This window comes from Sinocyclocheilus grahami, unplaced genomic scaffold (genome assembly GCF_001515645.1).
Source record: "Sinocyclocheilus grahami isolate Dianchi unplaced genomic scaffold, SAMN03320097.WGS_v1.1 scaffold517.1, whole genome shotgun sequence".
Classification (NCBI taxonomy): domain Eukaryota; kingdom Metazoa; phylum Chordata; class Actinopteri; order Cypriniformes; family Cyprinidae; genus Sinocyclocheilus; species Sinocyclocheilus grahami.
In genome coordinates, this window is record NW_015505696.1 from 207,422 (window position 1) to 226,006 (window position 18,585).

Genomic DNA, 18,585 nt, shown 5'->3' on the forward strand with positions numbered 1-18,585 from the left:
TCACTTTTGATCAATTTAATGCATCCTTGATTAATAAAACAGTAGTGTGTAAATATATACATGTAAATAAATCCACTGAAATTGCATAACATAAATAGAACATGTGGCCAGTAAACCAGACCAGTGGAAGACCAGCAAACCTCTTTTTTGTTAGCAGGGAATGCATATAATGAGTACCATCACTTAAGATACAAAGAAACAGTCATACCGTTCCTTCCACTCACCTTGAGAAACTTGTAGAGGAGGAAAGTAAACCAGTTTGTTAGCATCTTCTCAGCCACAGATTCAGTCCTGAGGGGGAAACAGAGTAAAAAATAAATGTCAAGGATTTATTTACTTGCGTGCCGGAGTCCCTGAGGCAGAGAGAGGTGCTTTGAAGGCTTCTTCATTCCCTCATTTCCCAAGCCTCACGTTCCCATTACCAACATCTTTCGGGGGGGATGTTGAATTAAACTCCCATTTGACATCAAAGTGCCACGGCCGAATTACTCCCTCAAACCTTCAAAGGACCCGAGCGCAAAGCAAGCTAAACTTCACTCCGAACCAAGTCCCTCGGAATGAGGCTAATTACACGGCTTGGTAATTAACGGACCTTATTAGTGCTAATCTGCTCACGGCGTGCGAGAGGAGGCGCAGACGAGGAATCTGGTCAAATGTGTTTGTTTTTACCATCTCTGCTGAATTATTCACTCGTTCTGATGCCAAGACAGATGCAGAGGAAAACGATAAGCCACGAGAGCTGCGAGGAGTTATTAAAAAACCTGAGAATATTGTGCTGGAAACATTTCTGTTTTTGACTGATCTTCAGGTGAGGTCTGTCATGTTTGAGAGAGGGACAGAAACGGAGAAGCTACAGAGGAAGAAAAATACTCTACAGCCAAACTAGACGAGAGATCAGTACAGTCCACTTGTAACAGACAGAAAAGACCTCTCATTTTTGAGATATTGTTGAATATGGCTTAGGAATGAATCACAAAAAAAAAATAAAACAAAAAAAAACCATGTCTGGTCATATTTTATAATAATAATAATAATAATAATAATAATAAACAAGTTATGGTAAATAAATAAATACCACCAAGAGTAGTAATAATAAATATATATAGGTAAATAAATACATTAACAACATAATAAATAAAGACAAAAAATTTAGTAATAATTTACCATCTCTGCTGAATTATTCACTCGTTCTGATGCCAAGACAGATGCAGAGGAAAACGATAAGCCACGAGAGCTGCGAGGAGTTATTAAAAAACCTGAGAATATTGTGCTGGAAACATTTCTGTTTTTGACTGATCTTCAGGTGAGGTCTCTCAAGTTTGAGAGAGGGACAGAAACGGAGAAGCTACAGAGGAAGAAAAATACTCTACAGCCAAACTAGACGAGAGATCAGTACAGTCCACTTATAACAGACAGAAAAGACCTCTCATATATATGGGTAAATAAATACATTAACAACATAATAAATAAAGACAAAAAATTTAGTAATAATAAGTTAAGGCAAACAAACAAACAAACAAATAAATAAAAGGGTAAGGGTAAATAAATTACCAAAATAAATAATAAATAAATAATGGGTTAGGGTAATAATACAATAACAAACAGAAAATAAGTATGCTATAATATTCAGATAAATAAATGTGTTATAATATTATATTATAATAAATATAATGTTTAAAGAAAATTAAGCCTATTAAGGACCACTAGTGAGATTATTTTCATGACAATTAAACTATTTCTCATTACTGTAATAGTACAGATATCTCAGAATAGAATTATCATATTTTTGTACATTAATTGATTAAACAAACCACTTTCCTATAGCTATTTCTACTGTAATCAGTATTAAAAATGCTTAATTGTCATGCAAATAATGTCATCATAAGAACGAGTCTTAACGGTCCTAAACTAAGCCTCATTTTCTTTATGCAAATATTTTGTTCTTTTAATTTTGGAGTCAAATGGAAAATGCCCCGCTATTATTAGATTTATCCTAACGGATCTGAGGATGTGTTTTTGTACTTCGTTGTAAATAAAGCCAAAGTCTGAACTGTAGATGAAACACTGAAATGCAAAGAGCCTGATTTGTTTTCTGTGACATGTGCGAGACGAGAGATTACAGCAGCATGCTCTGGAGTAAAGTCATCAACTCAACTCCTCGTCTCCCCTCAGCTCTCATCACGTCTCGTCCAGGAGCTTCATCTCCCACAGCGCTCCGCGCGGAACGAGTGTGTGCTCAGGTGTGTAACACCATCTGACAGAAACAGAGCCACGGACACGAAAGGGCAAACCGAGCACGGTGACGGGAGAGCAAACGTGACCCCTAGAAGTCAAACTCATGCTCATCTTTTCATCATCTCCATTAACACTGTGTCCTCACCAGGTGCAGCGTGGGGATGTGGAACATCAGGAAAATAGAGTGCAAAAAATGATTTTCTTACTTAATATTTGTCATGTTTTCCAGCACAGATATATAAACATTCTTCAACCAAGATATATTTACTTAAGCGGCAAAATTACATTAGATATTAAATCTTGTTTTCTGATGGTGAGTTTATGCTTAAAACAAGAAACGTATCTGCCAAACTTGTTTTCCCTTTAAATTAAGTTTTATTTTTTTATTTTTTTTATTTTAAGTGTAAACACTTCATCTTGATATTTTTTTCACAAAGCAAGACTTAATATTAGGGTTGTCAAGCGATGACATTTTTAATCTGGTTAATTACATGATTAATTAATCTAATTAGATGCTAATTAATCGCACATCAATTGTGTGTCATTATTGTGTTAAATGAGAAAATAATTGAATAGATACCACAAAAAAAGTTGCTTTAGAAAACAAATATTTTGAATCAACATGGCATAAATGGCAAAAATGGAAATTAGTTTTTTTTTTATTGAATATTGATATAAGAATTTTTTTTTCAAATAAGAAATGATACTCTCAAAGTCAGTTCATCTTGATATTTTTTTCACAAAGCAAGACTTAATATTAGGGTTGTCAAGCGATGACATTTTTAATCTGGTTAATTACATGATTAATTAATCTAATTAGATGCTAATTAATCGCACATCAATTGTGTGTCATTATTGTGTTAAATGAGAAAATAATTGAATAGATACCACAAAAAAAGTTGCTTTAGAAAACAAATATTTTGAATCAACATGGCATAAATGCCAAAAATGGAAATTAGTTTTTTTTTATTGAATATTGATATAAGAATTTTTTTTTCAAATAAGAAATGATACTCTCAAAGTCAGATCACTGACTCACTTGATTCATTCAAACAGAGGATTCATTCAGAAACGAAGCTAGTGACTCTCTTTATGAATGAGTCACTGAATCACTGACTCACTCGATTCGTTCAAACAGAGGATTCATTCAGAAACGAAGCTAGTGACTCTCTTTATGAATGAGTCACTGAATCATTGACTCACTCGATTCGTTCAAACAGCGGATTCATTCAGAAACGAAGCTAGTGACTCTCTTTATGAATGAGTCACTGAATCATTGACTCACTCGATTTGTTCAAACAGCGGATTCATTCAGAAACGAAGCTAGTGACTCTCTTTATGAATGAGTCACTGAATCACTGACTCACTCGATTCGTTCAAACAGCTGATACATTCATCAACAAAACACTGCTGGTGTGTTACTCTGAGATGCAAAACAGTTCTGCTGCGGCTTTGAGTGGAACTATATTCGCTTGCGAAACGGAGCAAAAACTGACAATATTGAGTCTACAATTTAACGCAATATTAACTTCCTGTTTATTGAACTTTTGTATAAAATCAATAATGCAAATATTCGGGTAAAACAGCTCTTGCTCGAGACATTGCTAATCTATATCATATGCTATAAATATAAGGTCATTTTTTGCCCTCATATCTTGAATTTTGGGATCATGTAACTGATTCTATCACGCTTCATCGTGTTCATCGACGGACAGGTCTGGCCGGTGTGTTAATCATTTTAACGTGTTATTTTTCCCAAACTTATTCGACAGCCCTACTTAATATCTTTTGCTTGTGTCTTGAATGTTTAGATATTTGTACTGGAAAACAAGACTAATCATTTGTGATCATTTTTGCAGTGCGGTCCACTAGATGTTGGGAAGCACGGCGTACCTTCGGAGCAGGAGTTTGGGGTGGTTCTTGCTCTCCAGGTTCTTGTCGATGAGGTCAGACAGGAGCTGTTTCAGGACGCCGGTGGCGTACTCCATCTCGCCCTGCAGAGCGCTCATGATGAGAGACGCCACGTTCCCGCGGTCGCGCATGGAGAACGAGCGCTGGGCCTCTAGCGTCCGGATGAACGTCAGCAGAAAGTGCTTCTTATTCAAGAGCTGGCCGAACAGAGTCAGAGCCTTCTCCATGTTCGCTGGGACCTGAGAGAGAGACGGAGAAACACGTCAATCATCTCGTCCGCTTCAGCCCAAAGGTTAAATCCGTCACGGCTCGTACCTCCATCTCCTTCAGCACCGGATGGTCCTCTATTCCCGGGAAAAGCACTCTCATGGCGTAAGTACAGTAATCCAGGAACGGGATTCCAGCTCCATCCAGATCCTGAGTCAGCTCATGGATATCAGTCTGCAGCTCCGCAAACGCTGGAAACAAAGGGAAAAAGACATGGTAAACATTTTGAACCTCTGAGTGGAAGCTAAGATCTCCAGATTCTCCACAAAAGGTTCTAAAAAGAAGAAAAGAGTGTTCGAAAATGTATCTTTAGAACTTCAATCAGAATTTCGGTCTGTAGTCACTGAAATCACTTAGCAACATCCCAGGAAACAGCCAGAACATCCTAGCAACCACATAGCAACACCATGGCAACTAGTGGCAACATATCAGCCTTGCATTTTTTAATTCATAGGTAATAAAGGTAGCACACTATTTTAAGTGCACATTATCTCACTATAAACTAGTTGCTTATTAGCCTGCATATTACTAGCATATTAGCTGTTTATTAGTAGTTATAAAGCACATATTAATGTCTTATTCTGCAAGACCATATATTAGATCCTTAAATCCTTCCCCATACCTAAACTTAACAACTACCTTACTAACTATTAATAAGCAGCAAATTAGAAGTTTATTGAAGGAAAACTCTTAGTTAATAGTGAATATGTATTCCCTATTCTAAAGTGTTTTTCTATTTGCCAGAGTTGGAAGCAAGACTTTTATTTTCAGCCGCGCCTGAGCAGAGACGCACAGGATTCTCCGTCTTCATTAGTTTAGACAGGACTTGTAAACTAACGGTATATGAAAAAGTACTTTACCGTTTGCTTGTCTATTATTAGTAACAGAAAGGCAAGCACTATAATAAGCTATATACTCAGCAAGTGCATTTGTATTATATATCATTGTCGGTTAAACGGTTTACTTCCTTTTTATTTGTTTTTAATAATTTCTTAAACTTGTGAAAAATAGGATTTAATAGGATTACTTAATCAAGAAGTTGCTATATAAAGTATAATTCTGTTTATACTTTAATATAAACAGAACAAGTTAGGGTTATTTTTTTCATATCCATTCATTTACAAATTATTTACTTATAGTTTAGTAAATATTATGTGAAACAAATATCTATTTGCAGCATACGTAATTTGCTATACTTATATTAAATAGTGCTATATCACATATATTGGCTTTATATCAACATTGGCCACCCCGTTTTCTAAGGTATCGGCATTGGCAGTCAAAAAACCATCACCCTCGCATCATGGTGGTGATATTTACACAGATAGAAAATGCAAAGATCTTCTTTCATGATCTAAATATCTGTCAAAAATGTGATGTCAAATCCAGTGACTAGTTCTTTACTAGTAGTAGTCTACACTGTATCAGTCTGGGAACTTGTAAATGTAACCTTGCTTCCTGGTGGACGGATATAAACCTGTGTGCACTGACTCCTGGAAACTGCATAAAGCCAGACTGAAGCTTTCTGCTTTGAGATTTGGCTCCTCTTATAAATCTATGTGGAATATCAGAAATATCTGCTTTTGTTCCCAAACTTCTGATCCAGATTGCCACTCACCTAATCAATCTGGATGTTGTGGTTATTTATTGTCTCTTTTTATTCATCTTGGAGGACGCCTCATCACTTATCAGTGACCTGTCACTCTCACCTCCTGCTATCCATCTCTTTTATCATCTCTTCCCTGTCCTCATCCCTCGCTCCGTGTCTGGAGACAGACAAGGTCGTCACCTCAGGCCCGACAGAGACAGATAATGGGCGGCTCGTCTCGCCCTCGTGACCGCGGCGGGAATGAGACGGGCGTTCGCTGCACGTGTGTGTACGAGATAAATGATGTGTGCATCATAAGGTCATCGCTAACAGGAGACCAGAGAAAACAAAGCCAATCAGAGAGAGAGAGAGAGAGAGAGAGAGAGAGACGCGACGAGCAAATGGAAGAGGAAGATAAAATTAAACCAGGAAAACCAATTGTGAACTATTGAAAAAGATTGAAGAGTGATGAGATGGAGAGAACAAACAAATTAACGAAAGAGAACAAAGGGACGGACAAAGAACCAACAAAAAACGAACAAAGAAAGTGTAAATGAATGCACGAAAGAAAGAAAGAAAGAAAGAAAGGAGCAATAACATGAAAGAAAGCATGAGAATGGGATAAAGAGCAAAAAAAGAAGCAAAAGGAAGTGAAAGAAAGCACCTAAGAAAGGATCAAAAGTGTGAAATAAAACATGAAAGAATGAAAATGGATGAATGAAAAAGGGAGCAGAAGAAAGTGTGAAAAAGCATAAATTACTAAAGAGTGCAAGTGTCAAAATCAAACTGCAAAAGAGAGTGAAAGAAAACGTAAGAATGCAAAAGAAAGAAAGTGCAAATGTGTGAAAGAACACAAAAGAAAAAGAAAGAAAGAAAGAAAAACAAAGCATGCAACAGAAAGTGCTAAAGAGCGTGGAAGCAACACATGAAAAAAGCACAAAAAAGCATGAAAAAGTTCAAGAGTGAAAAACAAATTGAAAGAAAGAATGAAAGGAGCGAAAGAAAAAAGTGCACAAGAACGCACAAGAGTGCAAAATGAAGCATGAAAAGCACAAAAGAAAAGGGAAAGGAGTGAAAGTTAGAAGTGTAAAAGAAAATGCAAAAGAAAGAAAGAGCAGATGAAAAAGCATGAACGAAGGTGAAAGTATCACAGATCACTGGTCAATGCAGCGATGTTTTACCCTCTTTGCACTCCAGGGCGACTCTGGACTCCAGATTGTGCATCTGCAGCTGCAGCCGCTTGAGCGTCCGATCCGCGTCACGGGATTTACGCTTGTATGCGATGAGGATGATGATGATGACGAGCAGAAGAAGACCTCCTCCTCCTCCGATCCCGATGATGGCGGGGAGCGTCAGCAGGCTGTCCGAGTAGATCTGCAGAGTTCCTGGAGAGTATCGGAAACCTCCGGCCAAGATCTGCACAACACACACACACACACACACACACACACACACACATATCAAAACAATGATTGACAGATGTCAAAACAGCCACTACATGGAAAACAGGAACTGAGAGTCTAGAGTCTGATTAAACAAGTCCACAAAGAACAGTTCATACAATTAAATAGCAATTCAGAAATCACTGTTCACTGTTAAAATCACTACTTCAACAGCAGCTCAGCAGGGGTATAGCTTCTCATTTTATATGCCAAACGGTCAGCCAATCATAACAGAGATTATTTACAAATAGAACACTAGTCTGTTTAATTGTTAATGTCAGAGGTGGTGGGAAATGTACATAAAAAAACAAACTATAATAGTTTTGGTTCAGTAAACAGACTAGAACTAGAAGTGGACTTCATGAGAAAATATCAAATGCATCAAATGAGCTCCTAAAACAGTTATGACTCCAATAACAATCTATCCCACAAACCTGCATCTTCAGAAGGTCTTAAAGGGATAGTGTTGGAGCCAAAAAAAAACCACTATGGGAGTCAATGGGGACTAGCAACCGTTTGGTTCCCAAAATTCTTCAAAATATCTTCATTTTGTGTTCAGCACAAGAAAAGCAATCATGCCGTTTTGAAACAGCTTGAGGGTTTGCACACTTGACCGGGTTTAAGGAGGCTAATGGGGTCAAACGGGCGAGTGTGAAGTTTAATATCGTGTGCTAAACGGCAGTCTCTCGCTGTCACACAGCTTCCATATGGGTCATGATGATATAGGTCGAGGACAAACATGTGTGTCTCTGTCGTTCTGCCTTCAGGCACAGCGTCTCACACAGAAAGAGAGCAGACGGCTTGGGAAAAACATGGGAATGATGTTTTAATAACTCGGCCATACAAAATATAATTGAATGTGCATGTGCAGCAAATAAAGCCAGCTATTTAAAGATGAAACCGACTACATGTAAATACAGATCTGCGTCTCAGATTCTTTGCAAACTCGGTGTAAATAAATACAACACAAAACCCCCGAGAGCCACGACAGAAACTCCCAGCTGTAATCTGATGCTGAGAAACATGGGCTGGAACGCAGAAGAATAAAGATGAGTGAGAGAAAGAGGCATCGGATGAGACGGTGTGATAGTCGTGGGAAAGAGATCAGAGCGCTTTAAGAAGGGAATCATCGCATGACACACTTACAGTGACTTTATGTTGTCCGGAGAGGTCTGGAGATTCACACATCAGCTGAGCGTCGGACACGGTTAACACACACGGCTCGTCACCGATCAGAACGGTGTAGTTTAACCTGGAGTTACCAGCAGCCGAAGGAATCAGATTCTTGCCCTGAAACACAAACACAAACACAAATGTGTTGATTTTCATCAAATTATCATATATAGGACATCATCCTAAAATACTCCGTCAGTGTTTCCTGCTAAACACATGTCCAAAAACAACCAGTAGTTGTACTTTTATGATTTACTTATGAAAGTAAAACTTTTTAGCTGAAATAAAATATAAACATTAGATGAAAAACTTAAATGAAAATTATAATATTTCCTTGGTAAATATATAAAATAAAATAAGTTTAAGTATTAACATGACTGAAACAGAACTAAAAATAAAGCTATTAAAAAAAATTTTTTTTTAAAAAGCACATAAAATTAGTAAAACTTAAACTGATGAAAATATTAAAAAACAAGCTAATATAAAATTAGTCAAACTTAAACTGATGAAAAAAATGAAACTTGCGGTGTTCGGCCAATCACAATGCACTGGGTCAGCTGGCCAATCAGAGCAGACTGTGCTTGTCAGAAGGAGGGACTTTGAAGAAAACGAAGCGTTTGAGAGAGGCGGGGCATAGAGGACCTACAATAATGTACAGTATTTGAAAAATAATGTGTTTTTTGAACATTAAAGCATGTCAACATATTCTGTTACACCAAATACACCAAATAATGATTATCATATGACCCCTTTAAGTAAAACATTGAAATACATTAACAGAAATATTTTGTGCATAGTCTTTGTATCTTAAATTGCTAAAGAACCAGAATCTGAAGTGGAATCTAATCCTATGAACCAGTGTTGTTAACTAAAGTTAATGAAATACAACAAGTATTAAAATGACTGAAATAGAACTAAAAGTAAAGCTATTTTTTGATAGAAATATTACAAATTACTCAAACTTAAATGGATGAAAATATGCAATTAAATATTAAATTAAAACTTAAATAAATGAAAATATAAAAAAAACAAGCTAATATAAAATTAGTAAAACTTAAACTGATGAAAATATTTAATTTAAATATTTAATGTAATTAAATATTAAATTAAAACTTAAATAAATGAAAATATTAAAAAAACAAGCTAATTTTAAATTAATAGATACTATAAAAGTATATAAATAACACTGCCATGAACTAGAATGGTTATACTCCTATACATATTCTCCAGTCTGAGTGTACAATGCGTTCGCTCAACCAGATTTCCAGCACACGCCCTCTCTCTCTCTCTCTCTCTCCGCCCAAGGGGCTTATGGGAAGGCAAAACCCGGAGGCAGAACCATGCATAAATATTTGCATGCTTCATTTAGAGCCGTGTGTTACTGAAGAGCTCCATTTAACATGTAGACTCATCTCATACTGCGCATTACCCAGAAGAGTTTGCACGGTTCGCAGATAATCCGATGCATGTAATTTTTCTTATTATTTAACGCTGTGCATTTTAATGACCTAGATTTATATATTTCCTGAAGTAAATGGCAGGGTTTGTGAGTGGTTGCCAGGGTGTTGCTATACTTCAGTTTCTTACCGGCTCAAGTCTATAGAATTCACTCTTAAGTTTCCACGATATTCTGATCCCTAGAAATGGCTCAGGACCCTCCTTCAAGTCTCATTTTTGCCAGCCTCCATGTGAAAATGTGTTTGCTTAGAATAGTAATAACACTTCATGATTTGAACAATCTTTCGTTTCTGTAGCACAAAGGATTTTGGATAAATTACGTGTTAAAATGTAATGCTTTGAGACGTCTTCTATACTTTTGTTGGAATTTTCAGTGTGAATGCTACTCACACTATTTATACAAAATGTCCTAGAATAGTACACAAACTGTGACGCACTTATAGTAATAGTGTACTAATCGGTGTTATTTAGTATAATGTAAGATTATATCTTTTATTATTTTGAATCAGTTTTATTTTTGCATTTTCCATTTCTATTTTAATTTTAGCTTACATTGTAGCAATTTTGATGGTTTTTTGTTAGATTTTTTGGTAACACTTTACTTAAAGCCTTTATGTATAATGCATAATAAAAGTAGATTTAATGCATTAAATATGCCTTGTAATACACCTTATAATGCATCGTACAATCTCATGAATAACTGTAACCACAGTTGATACATTATAACACTTATCAATTCATTGTTACACTATGCATTTCAAATTCAGTTATAATTATTTACAATGCAAATGATGAATAATTATAATGCATTATACCCTCTAATAACGCATTTTACATAAAGGCTTTAAGTAAAGTGTTACCGTTTTTTTATTACTATTTAGCCTCATTTTAATTTCAGTTTTAGTAATTGTACTTAATTTTTTTCCCCCTACTTTGCCACTTCATTTAAGTTTTTCTCTTACTATTTATATTTTATTTTTTTAAGTTAAACTAAATTAAAATGATGAAATTGCATCTATCAAACAACATTTTGTTTTATTTGACTTAAGTTCACAATTATTTTTATTTCATGTAACATAGTTTGTTCAGTTTTAGTAATTGTACTTAATTTTTTTCCCCCTACTTTGCCACTTCATTTAAGTTTTTCTCTTACTATTTATATTTTATTTTTTAAGTTAAACTAAATGAAAATGATGAAATTGCATCTATCAAACAACATTTTGTTTTATTTGACTTAAGTTCACAATTATTTTTATTTCATGTAACATAGTTTTAGTTATTTTTTTATGGTTTTAGTTAACTATTATAACTGTGGTACTATTAATATGTGAGAAACATCACTCCAGTGCTGCTATTCTCAAGCACTGTGACAACTGTGTATAAATGCAATAACAGACATGCAGGTGGCCTTATAGTTGCAGTGTTGCTCTAAGGGGATTATTCTGCTAAAAAGTAAAGAAATACACGTGTAATGAGATCTCCTCACCTTCAGGATGAGAGTAGATCCCGGTTTGAGCTCCAGCATGGACGGGCTGAAGGGTTCAAACACAGGGTCGGGATAGAAACTGAAGGTCTCGTTCACCACCAGCAGCTTCTGAACGTTATCCATGATGAACCCGATCTCATCCGGCCCGCTGCCCGCCTCTGAGAAACCCCTCTCGGACCCCGCCACGGACGGCACCAGACACACCATCACGGTGTTATTGAGCACAGTGCAGTTCTGTGAGACAGCATCACGCATTACTGACGACACTAACACGGCTTCAGAGAAGACACAGGGAGCAGAGAGGAGGAAAACAGCAGCGAGAGCCAGGTCAAGGAGAAGAAAAGGTCACGTTGGCCCTGGGGGACTTTCTCAGGGCTTTATAGAGCCATTTTATGTTCTATATCCCGTCAGCCGTTGACATTTTAAAGGTTAAACTGGGAAAAGGTGATTCAATGTCACACATGCACAAAGAAAAACATGTGCAGGTATACTCGTTTGTCTGTTCCTGCTGCTTTAGAGCTCAGAGTGAACACAAACACACCATAAAACTAGACTAGACGAAAGCGTTCCAAAGTTTGGGGTCGGTAAGATTTGGTAATGTTTTTGAAAGTCTCTTCTGCTCACCAAGGATGCATTTATTTGATCAAAAATACAGAAAAATCAGTAATATTGTGAAATATTTTTACTGTTTAAAATAAGTGTTTTCTATGTCAATATCTGCTAAACTGTAATGTATTTCTGTGATGTGCAGCTGTATTTTCAGCATCATTCCTCCAGTCTTCAGTGTCACATGATCTTCAGAAATCATTCTAATATGCTGATTCGCTGCTCAAGAAACATTTCTGATTATTATCAATGTCGAAGCTGCTTAATATTTTTGTAGAAATACTGAAAATCATCTCTTTTGGGGGTAAACTATTGCTAAACTCTCGGGTATGACTGTAGAGAAAGGAAAGGAAGGAATAATGTGATGATAACTCGGTCTGTATGTTAGAGGCTTACGTTGACTGAAGTGACGCTGCCGTATTTGGCTCTCATCTTCGGCTCTCTGACGGTGGCCAGGTTGCTGCCGATCGCTGTTAACGGGGTTCCTCCACTAACAGAGAGAAAGACAATAGTGTAAACCTCAAGAAAACATGGATTTTCTCTCTCATCCATCAGCTCACACAACATTTTCTTTTTACTTTTGGTAGTGAATAATACCATAGAGCTCTAAAAATACAATTAAAATGCATATGCATAAATGTGTTTACATTTTCAATGAAAATGCCAGTAAATAGCCATGTTAGGATGCTGTAAACAATCTCACATTTATTAAAAATGTAATAAAAGAAACACATTAGACATGTGAAGATGAAAGAGCTGTGTTTTCCGTGCATGTGAATGGTGCTTTTGGGTGTTGTAAACTAATGTCTATGATTTCCAGCATAAAAGCAAACCGCTGGAGTATTAACCTGCTTAACCGGTCTCTCTTCATCTCTCTCCCTGTGGACGTGAAACGCTTCTTCACAGCTCTAGACGTCAGTGTGAGTCTGTTTGCAGCATTTCTCTGCCGTCAGATTCATGTGTCTGCAGGCTGTGATGTTACTCAAACCTCCAGAGACGGAGCTGCAAACGCTCACCTGCGAGCCGCACTAGTGGGCTTTATTTTCACAGAGAAACACTCTCTTATAACCCTCTGAATCAAACCTGAGCGAGCAGGTTGCAGTGTGTTAATGAGTCTGACCTGGCGATGCTCCAGTCCGGCTCTATCTTCAGGATGCTGGGGTCGTCTGTGTAGTTGAACTTGACCTCCGGGTTTCTGAGCTCAGCTGCGTTTATGTCCACCATCACTGGGGTCCCTCCTGAACCCAAACCCTCTGGAGTCACACACACGATCTCTCGGGCGCTTCGCCTGAACACACACACACACACACACACACACACACACACACTGCTTACTACATTAAATTACTTCTTTTTAAAGTATTTTACACCTATACTGTACATATTTTATTGGTCTCTAAACCCATCATAGAGAAGGAAAATGTAAATAACAGAGTAATTAATACTGCGCTAAACTATTTAATTTCAAAAACTGATTTTATTATTTTATTTTGTAATTAAATCATTTAAATATTTTTATTTATAAGTATTTTATGCACATATATGGACATTTTATTGGTCATCAGAATTGAACAACCCATCAGAGAGAGAGGGCTACATTTCAGCTGTGAGTAATATAGTAAATATTGTGATAATTTCATTTCAAAAGATGTTGCGATTTTATTTATTACTTTTATATTTTATTTTATTTATCTGCCATTGACAAACCAACCAGAGAGAAGGACAATTTAGTTATTTAAAACTAAATTACAACTGAGTAATGTAGTCAATATTGTGCTAACTAAATTAATTTCTTTGTGCAACATTTAATGTTTTTTTGTTATTATTATATTTTATTTGTATTTTATACCATTGAAAAACTCATCAGAGACGGGAAAATGGTGATTAACAACTAAATTACAGCCATTTTTTGCGCAAGAAACCCTGACTAACATTATAAGAAGACTTCATAAAAAAATAATAAAATGAAACTATTTAATTTCAAAAACTGATTTTATTATTTTATTTTGTAATTAAATCATTTAAATATTTTTATTTATAAGTATTTTATGCACATATATGGACATTTTATTGGTCATCAGAATTGAACAACCCATCAGAGAGAGAGGGCTAAATTTCAGCTGTGAGTAATATAGTAAATATTGTGATAATTTCATTTCAAAAGATGTTGCGATTTTATTTATTACTTTTATATTTTATTTTATTTATCTGCCATTGACAAACCAACCAGAGAGAAGGACAATTTAGTTATTTAAAACTAAATTACAACTTTGAGTAATGTAGTCAATATTGTGCTAACTAAACTAATTTCTTTGTGCAACATTTAATGTTTTTTTGTTATTATTATATTTTATTTGTATTTTATACCATTGAAAAACTCATCAGAGAGACGGGAAAATGGTGATTAACAACTAAATTACAGCCATTTTTTTGCGCAAGAAACCCTGACTAACATTATAAGAAGACTTCATAAAAAAATTATAAAACGAAATGAATGTGTAGAATTTGACTTTAGATTTCAGAATAAGAACAATAAGCCAAACTCATTGACCTGAACGCTGTCTGACGGGAAGAATGAAGTCAATCATGTGTGCAGAGTGTGTGACGACACGGTTGCATCAGGTTTGGAGGTTCAAAGATCACTCAGAGCGACGGCTCTGAACACGACAGACTTTAATCTGATCAAACCAACACATGCACCACTGACGGCTCGTTTAGTCATGTGACAGATAAGAGCAAGATGAGATTCAGTCTGAAGGTTCGTTCCCATGTTTGATCAGACATGCATGTGCGTGTGCTCTGTGTGTGTGTGTGTGTGTGTGTGTGTGTGTGTGAGTGAGTGTGTACGGGTGTGTGTGTGTGTCCTCTGCGTGCGTGTGTGTGTGTGTGTGAGAGAGTGTGTACAGGTGTGTGTGTGTGTGTGTGTGTGTGTGTGTGTGTGTGCGCGCGCGCGCGTCCGTCCTTCAACACTTGCTGTGTTGCCTAGGCAACCTTGTTCACAACATGCAGTGGTGAAACCTGCTGAGTTCTGGACATATTTTGACAGCACTGTCGTCACATTAGTGTAGACACACACACACACACATCAATCATTTCTGTTTACTTTCAGACCCGATGACAAAGAAATCAGTCGCTCTGAACACCTGATGACAACACTGTTATATGTATACTGTATATATATATATAAGCAAAATATGATTTTTTTAAATGTCTTATTTTCCTCCTCTAGGCAGATTCAGACAGACACACACCCAACAATTATATATATCATTGATAAATCATGGCAGGATTATATTATATATTAAATAGAAATTATATTAAAAAATATATTTTTAAAATGATTATAATACATGAGACCACCATTGAGAACAATGGTAAAATCAAAGTCCAAAGTAAATTTTCAAATTGTTTTCATTTCTTTGTGTAACGTTTTAATTCCTGAATTTGGGATTAAATATGGTATTTAAACGGCATTCCAATAAATTTAAATCACAAACATGGCAATGTTGTTTATATATTATTATATACTATTTATTAATATTTAAAATTTGTTTTTGTTTTATATTTTCAGTTTTCATTTTAATGTTTGTTCAAGATTTATTAATTATGTTATGCGCTTTTGTTAAAAAAAGTATATTCCCATTTAGCTTTAAATGTAATTTTATTTCAAGATTTAAGTTTTAGTAATCAAGTCATTTAACTTATTTGATTTCACTAATTTTTCAAGGCAACATTTCTAAACTTTGTTTAATTTTTTAAGTTTAAGTTTTTCTCCTAATACTTTAATTTAATTTAATTTCAGCTTCATTTCAATTACCGAAAATGATTTTTAATAGCTTTCGATTTAATACACAATAACAGCAATGAGGGCTGCATCTAGAAGTGCAAAACCCTGCAGGTTAAAGCTTCCGGTGTGTGGGTGGGTGTGTGTGTGTGTGTGTGTGTGTGTGTGTGTGTGTGTGTGTGTGTGTGCGCGCGCGCGTGTCCTTCAACACTTGCTGTGTTGCCTAGGCAACCTTGTTCACAACATGCAGTGGTGAAACCTGCTGAGTTCTGGACATATTTTGACAGCACTGCCGTCACATTAGTGTAGACTTTCGATTTAATACACAATAACAGCAATGAGGGCTGCATCTAGAAGTGCAAAACCCTGCAGGTTAAAGCTTCCATCTGCCTTAATTAGTTTTGAACATGCTACAGTGTTGACTGATTGAAATAACAGCACATATCAGTATCTTATGTCTGAATGCTCAGATGAGGTGAACAGATCAGCGCACCTCTCGAAGCGGCAGGTGTTGAGTCCGATCTTGATGGAGACGGCGCTGCCCGAGTTCAGATGGCTGCCTTGAATAGTGATCCTCGTTCCTCCGGAAATGGGCCCGTATGACGGCAGCACGCGTGTGAAGTACGGCGACTGGACGGACAGACACACACACACACACACACACACACACAGTTTATAATGACATTACACAGAGATTTCGTCACAGATCACACTGTTTGACAGAGAAACTCACCACAAACGTGAAGGCTTTGGGAGACACGGCCCTGTACTCCGGCAGGCAGTCTCGCACACACACCTCCACCTGAGCTTCCTGAACACGGTAACCTGTGGCGTCGGCCAATCGACACACGATCCTGCACAGAGAGACAGAGAGAGACGTGAGGGTCTCAGAGGCGTCTGCACTCGAATGACATCCATTTCAACAGTGACTGCGTGGCTGAATGTGAGACGAGGAGTGTCTGTGCCCAGCGTTTCTAGGTTCACGCAGATGGGAACAGAGTTTGCAATAAAAAAAGCACAGCTGTTTGTTTATTTCCTGGAAGTGTGAAGACCTGCCACGATTAATTAATAAACTGCAAAGACACCGTCACTGCGTTTCAACACCAGGACGGAAAACAGCTGCATCAAAGACTCACGTCACACATCCAGAAACCGCAGCAAACAGACGTCACTGCTGTTTTTAGTGCGAGACGGTGAGTTAAAGATGCACTGATGACATATACAGATAAACCGCAAAATGATATTAGAATTCTATATGTTATCTAAATAAATCTAGAAACAATTTAAAATGCAACAAGTGAACATTCATTTTGATTCTATTTGTTATTTGACATTTGTTATTAAATTAGTGTTTTAAAGATTAGTCTCAATTGTAAAAATGCTGTAAATGAGCAGGCACAATTAAATATTATACATACAATATTAACTGCTACTGACAAATGAAAACATAACTATAATATTAGCTGATAACTGATAATGTGTCAATATGTTATTTATCGCCAACACTAGTGACAGTGATGTAACATCCGATGCTGATGATAAAACCATCTACTGTCGCTATGGTTACCGTCAAACAGCTGGGTTTCCATGCACACGTTTTTACGCGAATTTTGCGATATTGCATAAAGAAATGTGAATAAACGCACTCTGATCAAGTTCCTTAGTTCTCCATTTCTATTTTCCGCCAGTTTCTCCAAACTGGCAGCTGTGCTCTCTTGAATACATGATGGAAATGCTGCTTTTTTCCCCCGCAAATTGTTTTGCCAATTTTTTCCACAAATTAAATTCACAAACATTATTGTGCTATTGACGATGTGCCATGCTGTATTCATCATAACAGAAAGCACTTGAGAGATCTACAGTCAATACAGTGAGCTGTCAAAACTAGCCGAGACTAAACTCAGATCAGATGCTAGCTCAGGACGCAGATGTAATAGATCACTCACTCAAACTGACACATAATTACTAATTAAAGCAACACGCAACTACACGTGCATTTTATAAAGCGGAGAGTTCAGGTGCTTGATTCCGATTGGCTGAGCCGCGTTCGAAGCTGTTGTAAATTACTCTACAACACACACCTTTGTTTACTTTCTTGCTCGACAACCACAACTGTTTCTGAGGCGCTACATTGTTTGGTGGAAGAATACTGTGTTTATTAATATCATTACACTTTATTTGCTCTGCTTTATTTTGTGAAACCTTACTACGTATATAACCGTTTTATAAAAGCAATAAGCCTTGTGTAGCCGTGGTTTACAGTGAATTTATAACAGCTTCGTGTCGTGCCTAACAATGCCCCTTAGCTGTTATAAATTCACTGTAAACCACGGCTACACAAGGCTTATTGCTTTTATATATATATGTGTAAATACATTTATATTTGACAGTCCAGGGCTGTTCAACCTAGGGTCCGAGGAAATGTTCATAGATGTTCAAAAAATTACATTTAAGGTAAATAAAGAAAAAATCTATTAAAATAATTTAAATTAGACTAAAACAAACAACAGATATATAAATAAACGTAATTAGATACATTTAACAAATAAATACATTTTAGATTTAAATAAATAAATAAAAAATATATAGAAATTTTATTAAAATAATAAATATTAATCATACACACACACGTACA

General features: G+C 36.4%; 1 pseudogene; it reads right to left on the reverse strand.

The window, feature by feature from the left end:
* The window catches only part of LOC107554856 (plexin-A1-like), a 139,328-nt pseudogene that overhangs the window by 23,318 nt on the left and 97,425 nt on the right, over positions 1-18,585 (reverse strand).